The 13,290-nt window shown below is 39.5% G+C and overlaps 1 long non-coding RNA gene across 1 annotated transcript; it reads left to right on the forward strand.

Annotated features, from left to right (window-relative positions):
* The first annotated feature begins 8,396 nt into the window (after positions 1 to 8,396).
* LOC135441077 (uncharacterized) lies at positions 8,397 to 8,931 on the forward strand. The gene is made up of 2 exons (XR_010438413.1): positions 8,397 to 8,644; positions 8,752 to 8,931. It is a non-coding gene; the product is annotated as an uncharacterized LOC135441077 (long non-coding RNA).
* Positions 8,932 to 13,290: the final 4,359 nt, after the last annotated feature.

The raw sequence follows: 13,290 nt of genomic DNA on the forward strand, positions 1-13,290 counted from the left end.
TGATTATGGCGTTAATAGATTTTGGTTTTTGGCATGCGTGAATGGTGCATGCAGTTAATGTTAATGGGTATAGTTATTGGATTGAGTTAGTTTATAATGTTAGTGGTATTATTATGTCTTGTTGTGAATGTTGTGCTGGTTGTACTGGAATTTGATTGGGCTGTGTGAGCGGCTGTTGTTGTTGGGGTGTACTGTTAGTTTGTGCTGTAATGGATGCAATTAGCCTTTCGGTTTCTTGGAGCTTATTATTGAGGGCAAGTAATTCTCGATTTATGTCATTCATTTCATTAACACTCATTGGGAAGCGGAGCATGAAGGTACGTTCTGTGGTGTCTGGGTCGAATGGTAATCTGGAGCGTAATTCGCTAATTTTCTGGAGTAGTGTGCGTTTTTCATTCAGTAGTGTGATCATATATTCTGGTTGAAGGTTTTGTATCGGTTTCTTTTTGGGTGGTAATGGAGCTATGGTGCGTTGTATTGGCCTAACGTGTTTGTTTAGCTGTTCCATATATCTAGCACGACTTTTAGCTAAGCGAAATGGGACATATGGGGTAGTGACTAGTTTTTTGGCTTCAATGTTTGAATGGTTTCCTAGTCTTTTGGCATGCTTGGCAGAGAGTTGATCGTATGTGTCTTCGACGGTGTTTACGTTGAGTTCATTATGGATTTCGCTATTTCTGGTTAGTAGTGGGGGATTTTTGATAGTGCGTAGTGTAGTATTTTGGAATGTGATTACTTTATTTACCTGGGTATCACTGGTAAGTGCTCCCCAGATTGGGATGGCATACTGCCAAATTGGGGCGATCATTTGTTTATATAATAGAGTTTTGCAGTTTAGTGTAAGTTTGCTATTGTTATTTATCAACCAGTCAAGTTGGGCTTTTCTGGATTTGAGTTTGGTTGTCAGGGCAGCGACATGATTGCAAAAATTCAGTTTTTTGTCTAGTTTAACACCCAGATAAGGGTGTGAATCTTTAGTGATTATTTTTTGGCCCATAATTTTTGGTGAAAATGTGTTTGGAATGAATTCATTGTTCTCTTTTAGGGAGAAGAGTATGTGGGCTGTTTTGGTGGCATTTATTTTAATACACCATTTGTTGGTCCATTTTTCTAAGGCCTCAAGCATAATGCTAACTTGTTCAATGGCAGTAATTGCTGATTGATTGGCAAACATGACGACAGTGTCGTCGGCATAGGTCGCTAGTAAGGCTGCTGAGTCTCGTTGTATGTTTGTAAGGACATTTTCTGGATTGGGCATGTCTGCAGTATAGATAGTGTATAGGACAGGTCCTAATACACTACCTTGTGGTACTCCAGCTGAGATGGTTTTTGGTGTGGATATGGCACCCTCATGGCATTGAACCATATAGGTTCTGTCTGTTAGGTAATGTTTAGTGATGGCATACAGAGTGTATGGAAGTATTGATTTAAGTTTATAAAAGAGTCCTGGATGCCAGACTCGATCGAAGGCCTCTTGTATATCTATAAAGACGGCTGAACAGAATTGGTTTCTTTCATAGGCTTTTAGGATGAATTGGGTAACTCTTGCCAATTGTTGTTCGGTGTTGTGTTCATGGCGAAAGCCAAATTGATGATTTGGTATGGTGTTTATGAATGTTTTGATTCTGAACATGCGGCTTAATAGGAGCTTTTCTAATAATTTGGATAGGCCAGATAGAAGACTTATTGGCCTGTATGAGGCAAGTTGTTCAGTTGGTTTGCCTGGCTTTGGGATCATGGTGACTACAGCCATTTTCCATTGTTTCGGAAAATGGCCAAGTCGTAGTGAATTATTGTAGATTAATATGAGATATAATAGGGCAGAGTCGGGAAGATTTTTGATAATATGATTGTCAATTTTATCTAGTCCTGGGGCCTTGTTGTTTGGTAGTTTTTTAATTTGTGTTTTAATTTCGGTCAGAGTTATTGGGCTAAATTTGTGATTACTTGTGGATTGATGGGATTTGATTTCATTTTCAATGGCAAAACGTTCTTCAGGGGTGTTTATTAGAAATGGTTTGAATCTAAGTTCGAGATGTTGAGAGAAGGCTTCAGCTTTTTCTATGTTAGTTTTACACCAACCAATTTCAAGGTCTGGTGTATTTTGGTTAGTATGTATTATGTGCCGTTTGACAGGTAAGTTTGGCGCTGGTTGTCGTTTGATTTGTTTTGTGAGTTTCCAAAGCTTTTGCATACTATATTGATCTTTGGGGTTAATTTCCAATAGTGTTTTATCTAGGCGTTTGGTTTTTCTGGCTTGTAATGCTTTCCTAAGTCGTTTTGATGTTATTCTATGGAGTCTTTTGGCTATATTATCTCTAAGGATAAGGTGATTATATTTAAAGAATCGTTTGACAATTAATATATTTTGTATTTGCCTATTTGGTGTGTGGTACGTACGAAAGCGGCTATTTATTGGGAGATTTGGTATAATTCTAGATGCATGGGTAGCAGCTTGATGGATATTTCTGGTTAGAATATCGACTGCATCGTCTATATCATGCCCAGTTGTTATCTCAGTGTTGAGATGTATGTTATGATTTAGCCAGTTTTGGAATTTTTTGATATTAGCATCTAGTGCTAATATGGGTTTCTTGTGGACTATAGTCGTTGGTTTATTTAGTAGACTGATAAGAAGTGGTAGGTGATCTGAGTCTAGATCAAGTGTGGTTTGAATATATAAGCGATTGTGATGAATGCCGCAATATATGGCAAAATCTATGGCTGAGGGTCTTTTATTTTGATCACGAGGATAATGGGTGGATGAGCCAGTGGTCAGGATGTTATAATTATGGGCTCTTATACAATTGATTAGCTCATTGCCTCGTTTACAGGCGCGACTATTGCCCCACCAACGGTGTTTGGCATTCCAATCGCCAGCAATTATGAATTTGGGCTCAAAGAGTTTGAATATAATTTCAAAGGCCTTGGATGTTAGGCCTCTTAATGGTGGGCAATATATGGCGGCTATGTTAATTAATGGTTGGTCTTTGAGGGTGACACTAATTGGGGTACATTGTATGGCCTGTGTGGTTATTGTTGGGAGAGCAATATGCTCAATGTTTCTATTGATTATGATGGCGGAGCCTCCTCTTCGCCGATTAGTTGGATGATTGGCTATATATAAATTGTATCCCTCAATGGTTATGGTGTCTATGTCCGTGTCGATAAGATGTGTTTCTGATAGTAGGACAATGTCGATTTTATGTTGATGAACATGGGCTTCAAGTTCAGAGAGCTTTTTTAGAATTCCAGCTGAATTCCAGCTGATGATTTTGAGATCATAGTTTGGTTCGTTATCGGACATTTTGTTTATATATATTGGTATATTAGTGGCTCTATCCAGGTTTGTGGGGCCGTCTGTTGTTTGGGTAGGGAGAAATATATGTGGTGAGATGGGTTAAGTAAGAATTGATAGAGATTGTTCAGATTAATGGTAGTTTCATTTTGGTTAGTGTTTACTGAGTATATGGTTGATATTGGGTAAGTATATAGTGGGTATTTGGTAAGTATATAGTGGGTATTTGGTAAGTATATTGTGTGTTTTAGGTAAGTTTATTGTTGTTAACAGGAGAGTATATAGTGAAGATTTGGTGAGTATATGACTTATGTACGGTAAGTATATTGTAGATATCAGGTAAGTATATATTGAGTGTTTGGTGACTGCATGGCAAGTATTAGGTAAGTATATTGTAGATATCAGGTAAGTATATAGTGCGTATTTGTTGCGTATATGGTAGGCATACGGTGAATATTTGGTAAGTGTAATGTATGTATATATTAGATTGTTATGTAGTGAGTGTTTAGTGAGTTTAGGTTAATTATGTGGTAAGTATTTTAATAAGTATATGGTAAGTGTATGCTAATTTTATTCTAGATATATAGAGGTTGTATGGTGAGTGTATGATTGGTATATATATATATGGTATTCAGGTTTATTTTTGAGCCTTCATGGCAGTAATTTATTTCATGTGTATACGGTAAGTAATACATTTTGGAGTAATAGGGAAGATAGTAATAATAATAATAATGTTGTAGTTGGCTTCATTGCCCTTAATGTTTAATGTAGGTGTTATGTTTTAATTAGTCCCATTCATTTGGGGTTGGGTATGTTCGCTTGTATTCCTTCCGCAATATATTATTTATTTTGGTAATTGTTTGAGTATTAATGTGTTGATTAAAATTAAAGTTTGTTCGTTTTTTCAGAATGTATTCATTTATATTCTTTTTGAGTTGGATATGCTATATTTTATTGTTGATTTTGGTTCTGATTCCAGGCTCGCAAGAAAGCGCGCATTTGTTCTGCCATGCTTTCAAGGTTGTTGTTTTGTGGAGCATACGCTTGATTGCCAGCATTCATTGGGTTGTGGGGGCTGTAGTTTTGTGCAATGGGTGTTTCGTAGTTTGATTGGGATGATGGACGGGGGGCTCCATATTGATGCATTTGGCCTCGTTGGTTTAGGTTGTCTCTGGTGAGTCCCATCGATGGGGTATACTGAGTGTGTGACATGCTTTGATGGTTTTGATTAGTGTTGACCATGGCGTTCCTGAACATTGGTTCTTTGTCCCAGTTGAGGGATTCGAGCGCTTGAATTGCTCGTTTTGTAAAGCTTTTGTTTGGCTGCTTTTTGAGTTCTTCCTTGTAGATTGGGCAACCTTTGTAGGTGGCAACGTGATTGCTTCCGCAGTTTGCACATTTGCCGTCAGTGTCCCTTGTTTTGATGCAGTCACTGGATCGATGTGGTCCAGCGCATTTGAAGCATATTGGAGTATTGGATTTACAGTCGTCTTGGAGGTGGCCAAAGCGTTGACAATTGCGACATTGTTGTATTATTATAGAACGGGCTGGCTGTTCTATTTGGATCTTGTATGTTCCTAGTGTATTGATTTTTTGGATATCTTTGCTGTTGTTGTGGTTTATTAGTAAGTCAACTTTAAATGAATTTGTTGGTGTTTTGGTGATATTTCCAATTATGTTGATCACATGGTGGACAGTGTATCCAAGTGCAGCGAATTGTTCGATAATCCAGTCTTTGGGTGTGGATGAGTGGAGTCCTTTGACAATGATTCTATGTTTGGATTCTTTGTTTTGAATGCGAGCATTGCATTTTAGTTCATTGAAAAGTTTGATTAGTGCATTTTGTGTTTCAATTTCTTGACATTCAAGGATTATGCCATTTCCCGCTGTGGCGTTGGTCGTAAAGGATCCAGTGCCTATGGTGTCGATTACTTTTTGGATTAAGTTGTTGGCGTCATTTGTTTTGGGTACAAATATGCGATATGATTTTTGTTTGCTTGGGTTTGTGTTATCGTTGTCATTGTCGTTTTTGCTATCGTCAGATATTACTGATATGTCTATGTCCTCGTCAGTTATTGAATTGGAGCTTGTGCTGTCGGCAACATTTATATTTATTGGTTCAAATGTTTTGGTGTTTGGTTTGTCAATGCCGAGTGTGGCTGCAGTTCTTGTGACTGGTGTTGAGGTTAGAGATTTGTAGATGTTAGCTTGTTGTTCGATGTCATCCAGTACCTTTTTAGCCTGATTAATGATTGGTGGGTGGATTTGGGTGTTAGTCATTATGGCGGCCTTTTCTGGTGGCGAGTTTGAGGGGGTTATTTCCGGGGCCTTAGTTTTGGTAGGCAGTGATTTTCGCTTGATTTGTTTGTTCATATTGATGGAAGCTGTATTTTTTGGAATGGAGAGAAGGAGAGATAATCTGGTAAGTTGGTTTTGCTATTTAGGGTAAGTATAGTATTGTATTGGCAGGTAGGCTAGGGTTAGTTGGTTAATTCTATAGTTTATATTGGTTACGTTTATTGTGGTGATGGGCATCATTTTGGTAGATGCTTGTGGCTCTTTTGCTTGTTTATTGTGGTTTCTGGTTTATATGGAGGGGCGAGTTTGGTGGGTGGCTAGAGGTGGTTTTATTAAAACGAGCATTTTGGTTGTATTTTTATTTATTTTACTGGTTAGTAATAGGTTTTAACATATTTGTTTGTTCTTATTTTAGTTTTTTTAAACGTGTTTGTTTGTTTAGTTTAGAGGTTTTGGTTTGCTTTATTGTTTGGTATTTATTTTGGTGTTTCTGTTAGGCAGTTATTGTTATGAAAGTACTATTCTAGAATTCGGTTTTATTTATATTGATCTCATCTGATCTGGGTATGGTGTGCTTAATTCTTGGCGATTATAGTTCTTTAGGTGGTAGTGTTGTTGTTGTTGATGTTGATGGTGACAGTGGTGGCGATGCCTTGGGTAAGTGAGTGTCTTGTCTATTTTGTGTTGCTTGGTCTTCTCGTAGTTTTTGTAGTGCCTCTTGGTATATATAGCATCCTATCCATAAGGTGCTGTGGTCACCTCCACAGTTATCGCATTTATCTTCTTTATGTTTTGGTTTTGTTTGTTGACTTACGGTGCACTTGTTGCAGGTGTACTCGTGCTTCTTGCAGTCTTCCGTTTTGTAGTCAATTCCTTGGCAATTTTGGCATTGGTGCATGGTGACGTATACTTGATTGGGGTTGACTTTAGTAATGCTGACCAGAAAGATACCGATTTGATTAACGTTTAATATTTCTTCGTTGTTTTCTTTTATTTCCAGGTCGACGATAAAGGTGGATGTTGGGTGTTGATTTGTGTAGGTTCTTATGTTACTTGCAGTGCGCACTGTGTGCCCGAGGTGGGCTAATTTGAGCGTTATCCAGTCTATGGGTGTGGAAGGATGGAGTCCTCTGATGATGACTTTGTACGATTTGGGTCCAAGCAGGCTGTTTTCGGTGTAGGTGTCATTATATAGGCAGCTACAGAGTTTTAAAAGGGCTCTGTGCTTTTCCATATTGCTACAAACAAATCTAATTTCATCATATCTGATGGCTAGAGTGTAGAAGCCATCTTCTCCCACTTCAATTTCAGCCATTCTGACTAACTTCCCCACGTTCTGGACCTTTGGGACGACAATGTATGGTATTGTGGTGCTGTCTTCGTTGTGTGTTCCGCTCATATTGGTCGAGCTGTTGATTGGAGTAGAGATAATATGGCTTTAGTAACGGGTAAGTTTTTATTTTACAGGTAAGTAATTGGTTTGTTTTTGTTCAGTAGTTTTCTTATGTTTTAACAGGTGAGTTTAATTCTTGTTTTTTTACAGGTGGAATTTATTGAATATTGTTATTAGGTTTTATACAGGTAAGTTTATTTTTGTTTACAGGTGAGTGGGTTGGTAGTTTCGGATTTTTTCCAACTAGGCTTTTAACGGGTAAGTTTTTATTATTTGCAGGTAAGTGCTTTTTCTTTTTACAGGTGAATATATTGTTGTTAATAGGCTTTTGACAGATAAGTTTTTAGTTTTAATCAGGTGAGTGAGTAGTAAGTTTTGTAGGGTTGGCTGAGTTGTTTTAATTCTGGTGTGCCTTGTCTATGAAGTTTGGAAGTTAGCGTTGAATACTTTTAGGGATGAATTTATTTATACTGTGTTTGGCAATGGCCAGCAGTGAGTTGACTAAACTAATATTGGATTAATATTGTAGATATGTATATGTGGAAATATTGGTTGGGATTACATTTCGTATTTTGATACGGACCTAAAATTTTTTACTTATTGACGGGCGTATATATAATAGACTCACAATGATTTATAGTATTAATAAATTAATTTGTGTGTAAGTAGTTGTTAATTTTGTTTTTAGTTTTTATTTGGGTAGAAATGTGTATCAGTCTGGCAATGGCCAGCCGTTAGCATATTTGCTTATACCTAATAGAAATATGTTTCAGCCTGGCAATGCCGAGCATTATGGAAAATTTTGCCTATATTTGCATGCGTATGTATATGCGCGTCGGTTTGGCTTTGACGCCAGTAATATTGTCGCCATTATTGTGGCGTCTGTATTTTCGCGACTGTATACCGACACAATCGCATGCTATGGCACCGGAATTATGGGACTTATATGGACAATTTTGGAGTTTTACGAAAACTATGGTTCCAGACCTACCCCAATTGTCGCAAGTTTCCATTTATATGGGATTTTTTGGCTTTTACTTTATTTTAATGGGATGTTTGGCCATAAATACTTTTGTGTTGGCTATTTCATAATTAGGGACACAGACAGAGGCAGACTATTTCAACCGTGGTGAAAATGAAATTGCGCGCACTTATTCAGGGTTATATGGACAGTTTGAATATATATATATTGATATGTTTCCGAGACTTACAGTTTGATGAAATGGAGTTGGTTTAGAATTGGTGATTCCACAGTGCTTTTTTAGTTGTTTAGTTTTAGGCAAAATATCAGCGATCTTGCGTTAATAGTTTGTAGTTTTCACTTTTTATTCACTTTTAATAAGTTTTAATAGTTTTTTTGATTTTGATTTTTTTTTCCGATTTTCACTTCTTCACTTGCGCAGACTATCGTGGCTTTTGGCTTTGAGCCTGAGAGTATCGCCTAGGGATCGTACGAGTGTTAGTGAGCATGTCGATGTATCGATTGCTGGTCGATCACCCGGGCAAAATATCGCATTGATGCGCGTTTTTTTGGCTGCTTGGATATTGGAATGATGCGAATTGGCACAAAATAAGTTAGCTGTATGATTGTTATTTGTTTTGGAAATATATAATATATTTTGGCATGATATGAATCGACTTTATGGCATTTTCAGGTATAATATAAATCGGCTGTGTGGTTGTTGTTTAATGGGCATATATGTCATTTTCAGGCACAATTTGAATTGGCTATGTGGTACCATGGCTCTTTTTCTTTTTCTAGCTTGTGGCTAGGAGGATGTTGGTGGTCAGGTGGCTGCAGGTTGGCACTGGTGGGTGCGCCGGGAAACGCTTTGCTATCTTTTCGATGGCGTCTGGCGGATCTTGGTCTCATTTTGGCTTTGCTGTGGTATCTGGTATGACTTGACAGCAGAATTGAGAAATTTGAACAAATTGATACTTTGAGACGGGCCTATTTGAACTGAATATGTGGAAATATAATGAATTTTGGAATTTATTCCAATTTTGGATACTGACAGACACTGATATTTGCCCAGAAATGGGTATACAATTGTATGTAGAATTATTTGGACAATTTGGTTTAGCGTGGCAGTGGCCAGCTGCGGACAATGTATGAATAAACAGATTTAATTAACTAATTTGTGCACATATGCACTTATGAATTTATATCTGGGTCCTTTGGAGCGGTATCACTTGAGCACAGTCCCAGTTTTGGGCCGGCATCTGGTGGTATTCGCTGGAGCAGGGGCAATTGCAGCTTGTATGAGTGTGTGCACAATTTGCACACAGACATAAATTGGATCGGCAGCGTGCAAATGTATTTACATTTGGAATTGGCTGGTGATCTTGGCTCGCAATATTGGTCTCCATGGGACAATCTAGATATATGAGAAGAGTTAGCCAAGAACCATACATGTAAGTTTAATGCTTAGGCACAGATGTCCCAGCTTCAACTCACCTGGCAGTCCCTGGCTATATACTTATTTGAGAGAGGATTCCAGTTGGCTTTGGAATGTGCACTTGTGGTATGCTGGATCTTTTGGAGGAAGAGAAAAGTGTTATTATTGGCAGTACACAATATGAGTCGGCTGTGTGGTTGTTGTTTAATGGTCATATATGGCATTTTCAGGCACAATGAGTCGGCTGGGCTGTTTGTGACTGGTATGTGGCAGTCTTATGGTCAAGAGCGTCCGGGTGAGAACTGTCAGAGATAATGATGTTGCGCACAGGGCGTTTCATCACTATGTTTCATCATATTGTGCTCACCCATGGCTCTTTTTCTTTTTCTAGCTTGTGGCTAGGAGGATGTTGGTGGTCAGGTGGCTGCAGGTTGGCACTGGTGGGTGCGCCGGGAAACGCTTTGCTATCTTTTCGATGGCGTCTGGCGGATCTTGGTCTCATTTTGGCTTTGCTGTGGTATCTGGTATGACTTGACAACAGAATTGAGAAATTTGAACAAATTGATACTTTGAGACGGGCCTATTAGAACTGAACATGTGGAAATATAATGGATTTTGGAATTTATTCCAATTTTGGATACTGACAGACACTGATATTTGCCCAGAAATGGGTATACAATTGTATGTAGAATTATTTGGACAATTTGGTTTAGCGTGGCAGTGGCCAGCTACGGACATGTTGAATAAACGATTTAATTAACTAGTGCACATGCACTTATGATACTGGGTCCTTTGGGGCGGTATCACTTGAGCACAGTCCCAGTTTTGGGCCGGCATCTGGTGGTATTCGCTGGAGCAGGGGCAATTGCAGCTTGTATGAGTGTGTGCACAATTTGCACACAGACATAATTGGATCGGCAACGTGCAAATGTATTTACATTTGGAATTAGCTGGTGATCTTGGCTACGCAATATTGGTCTCCATGGACAATCTAGATATATGAGAAGAGTTAGCCAAGAACCATACATGTAAGTTTAATGCTTAGGCACAATGTCCCAGCTTCAACTCACCTGGCAGTCCTTGGCTATATACTTATTTGAGAGAGGATTCCAGTTGGCTTTGGAATGTGCACTTGTGGCATGCTGGATCTTTTGGTGGAAGAGAAAAGTGTTATTATTGGCAGTACACAATATGAGTCGGCTGTGTGGTTGTTGTTAATGGTCATATATGGCATTTTCAGGCACAATGAGTCGGCTGGGCTGTTTGTGACTGGCATGTGGCAGTCTTGAGGTCAAGAGCGTCCGGGTGAGAACTGTCAGAGATAATGATGTTGCGCACAGGGCGTTTCATCACTATGTTTCATCATATTGTGCTCACGCTCATGGCCAGGTTGGCATGGTGGGTGCGCCGGGAAACGCTTTGCTATCTTTTCGATAGCGTCTGGCGGATCTTGGTCTCATTTTGGCTTTGCTGTGGTATCTGGTATGACTTGACAGCAGAATTGAGAAATTTGAACAAATTGATACTTTGAGACGGGCCTATTAAAACTGAACATGTGGAAGTATAATGGATTTTGGAATTTATTCCAATTTTGGATACTGACAGACACTGATATTTGCCCAGAAATGGGTATATAATTGTATGTACAATTATTTGGACGATTTGGTTTAGCGTGGCAGTGGCCAGCTGCGGACAATGTATGAATAAACAGATTTAATTAACTAATTTGTGCACGTATGCACTTATGAATTTATATCTGGGTCCTTTGGAGCGGTATCACTTGAGCACAGTCCATTTTGGGCCGGCATCTGGTGGTATTCGCTGGAGCAGGGGCAATTGCAGCTTGTATGAGTGTGTGCACAATTTGCACACAGACATAATTGGATCGGCAGCGTGCAAATGTATTTACATTTGGAATTGGCTGGTGATCTTGGCTCGCAATATTGGTCTCCATGGCATGTGGCACATGTGATCTGGTCATCCTTGGCAGTCCTTGGCTATATACTTATTTGAGAGAGTGGTTCCAGTTGGCTTTGGAATGGCACTTGTGGCATGCTGGATCTTTTGGAGGAAGAGACAAGTGTTATTATTGGCGGTACACAATATGAGTTGGCTGTGTGGTTCGTAGCTCAATGGTCATATATGGACATTTAGGCACATATGATCGGCTGGGCTGTTTTACTGGTATTGGCAGTCTTGAGGTCAAGAGCGTCCTGGGAGAATCTGATCAGATGATAATGATGTTGCGCACAGGGCATTCATACTATGTTTCATCATATGTGTGCAGTTCACTCATGGCATCTTTGGCTATGTACTATTTGGCTAGGAGGATGTTGGTGGCAGGTGGCTGCAGGTTGGCACTGGTGGGTGCACCGAGAAAGTGTGCTATCTATTCGATAGCGTTGGAATTTGGTCTCATTTTGGCTTTGCTGTGGTACTGGTATGATTTGACAGCAGAATTGATGCAATTTGAACAATTGATCTTTGAGACGGGCCTATTAGATGTTGTGGTATACTGAGCATTTTGGAATTTATTATTTTGGATACTGGCGGATCTGATGGTACTTTGACGCGCATGAACAGTGGGTATATAATTGTATGTACGAATTATTTGGACAATTTGGTTTAGCGTGGCAGTGGCCAGCTGCGGACAGTGTATGAATAAACAGATTTAATTAACTAATTTGTGCACATATGCACTTATGAATTTATATCTGGGTCCTTTGGAGCGGTAACACTTGAGCACAGTCCCAGTTTTGGGCCGGCATCTGGTGGTATCCGCTGGAGCAGGGGCAATTGCAGCTTGTATGAGTGTGTGCACAATTTGCACACAGACATAAATTGGATCGGCAGCGTGCAAATGTATTGACATTTGGAATTGGCTGGTGATCTTGGCTACGCAATATTGGTCTCCATGGGACAATCTAGATATATGAGAAGAGTTAGCCAAGAACCATACATGTAAGTTTAATGCTTAGGCACAATGTCCCAGCTTCAACTCACCTGGCAGTCCTGGCTATATACTTATTTGAGAGAGAGATTCCAGTTGGCTTTGGAATGTGCACTTGTGGTATGCTGGATCTTTTGGAAGGAAGAGAAAAGTGTTATTATTGGCAGTACACAATATGAGTTGGCTGTGTGGTTGTTGTTAAATGGTCATATATGGCATTTTCAGGCACAATGAGTCGGCTGGGCTGTTTGTGACTGGTATGTGGCAGTCTTGAGGTCAAGAGCGTCCGGGTGAGAACTGTCAGAGATAATGATGTTGCGCACAGGGCGTTTCATCACTATGTTTCATCATATTGTGCTCACCCATGGCTCTTTTTCTTTTTCTAGCTTGTGGCTAGGAGGATGTTGGTGGTCAGGTGGCTGCAGGTTGGCACTGGTGGGTGCACCGGGAAACGCTTTGCTATCTTTTCGATAGCGTCTGGCGGATCTTGGTCTCATTTTGGCTTTGCTGTGGTATCTGGTATGACTTGACAGCAGAATTGAGAAATTTGAACAAATTGATACTTTGAGACGGGCCTATTTGAACTGAATATGTGGAAATATAATGAATTTTGGAATTTATTCCAATTTTGGATACTGACAGACACTGACATTTGCCCAGAAATGGGTATACAATTGTATGTACAATTATTTGGACATTTGGTTTAGCTGGCAGTGCATGGCAGTGGCCAGCTCGGACAATGTATGAATAAACAGATTTAATTAACTAATTTGTGCACGTATGCACTTATGAATTTATATCTGGGTCCTTTGGAGCGGTATCACTTGAGCACAGTCCCAGTTTTGGGCCGGCATCTGGTGGTATTCGCTGGAGCAGGGGCAATTGCAGCTTGTATGAGTGTGTGCACAATTTGCACACAGACATAAATTGGATCGGCAGCGTGCAAATGTAT

Source organism: Drosophila montana, unplaced genomic scaffold (genome assembly GCF_035044405.1).
Source record: "Drosophila montana isolate Dmon_TW-CO22-7 unplaced genomic scaffold, ASM3504440v1 contig_1791_1, whole genome shotgun sequence".
NCBI classification, from domain to species: Eukaryota; Metazoa; Arthropoda; class Insecta; order Diptera; family Drosophilidae; genus Drosophila; species Drosophila montana.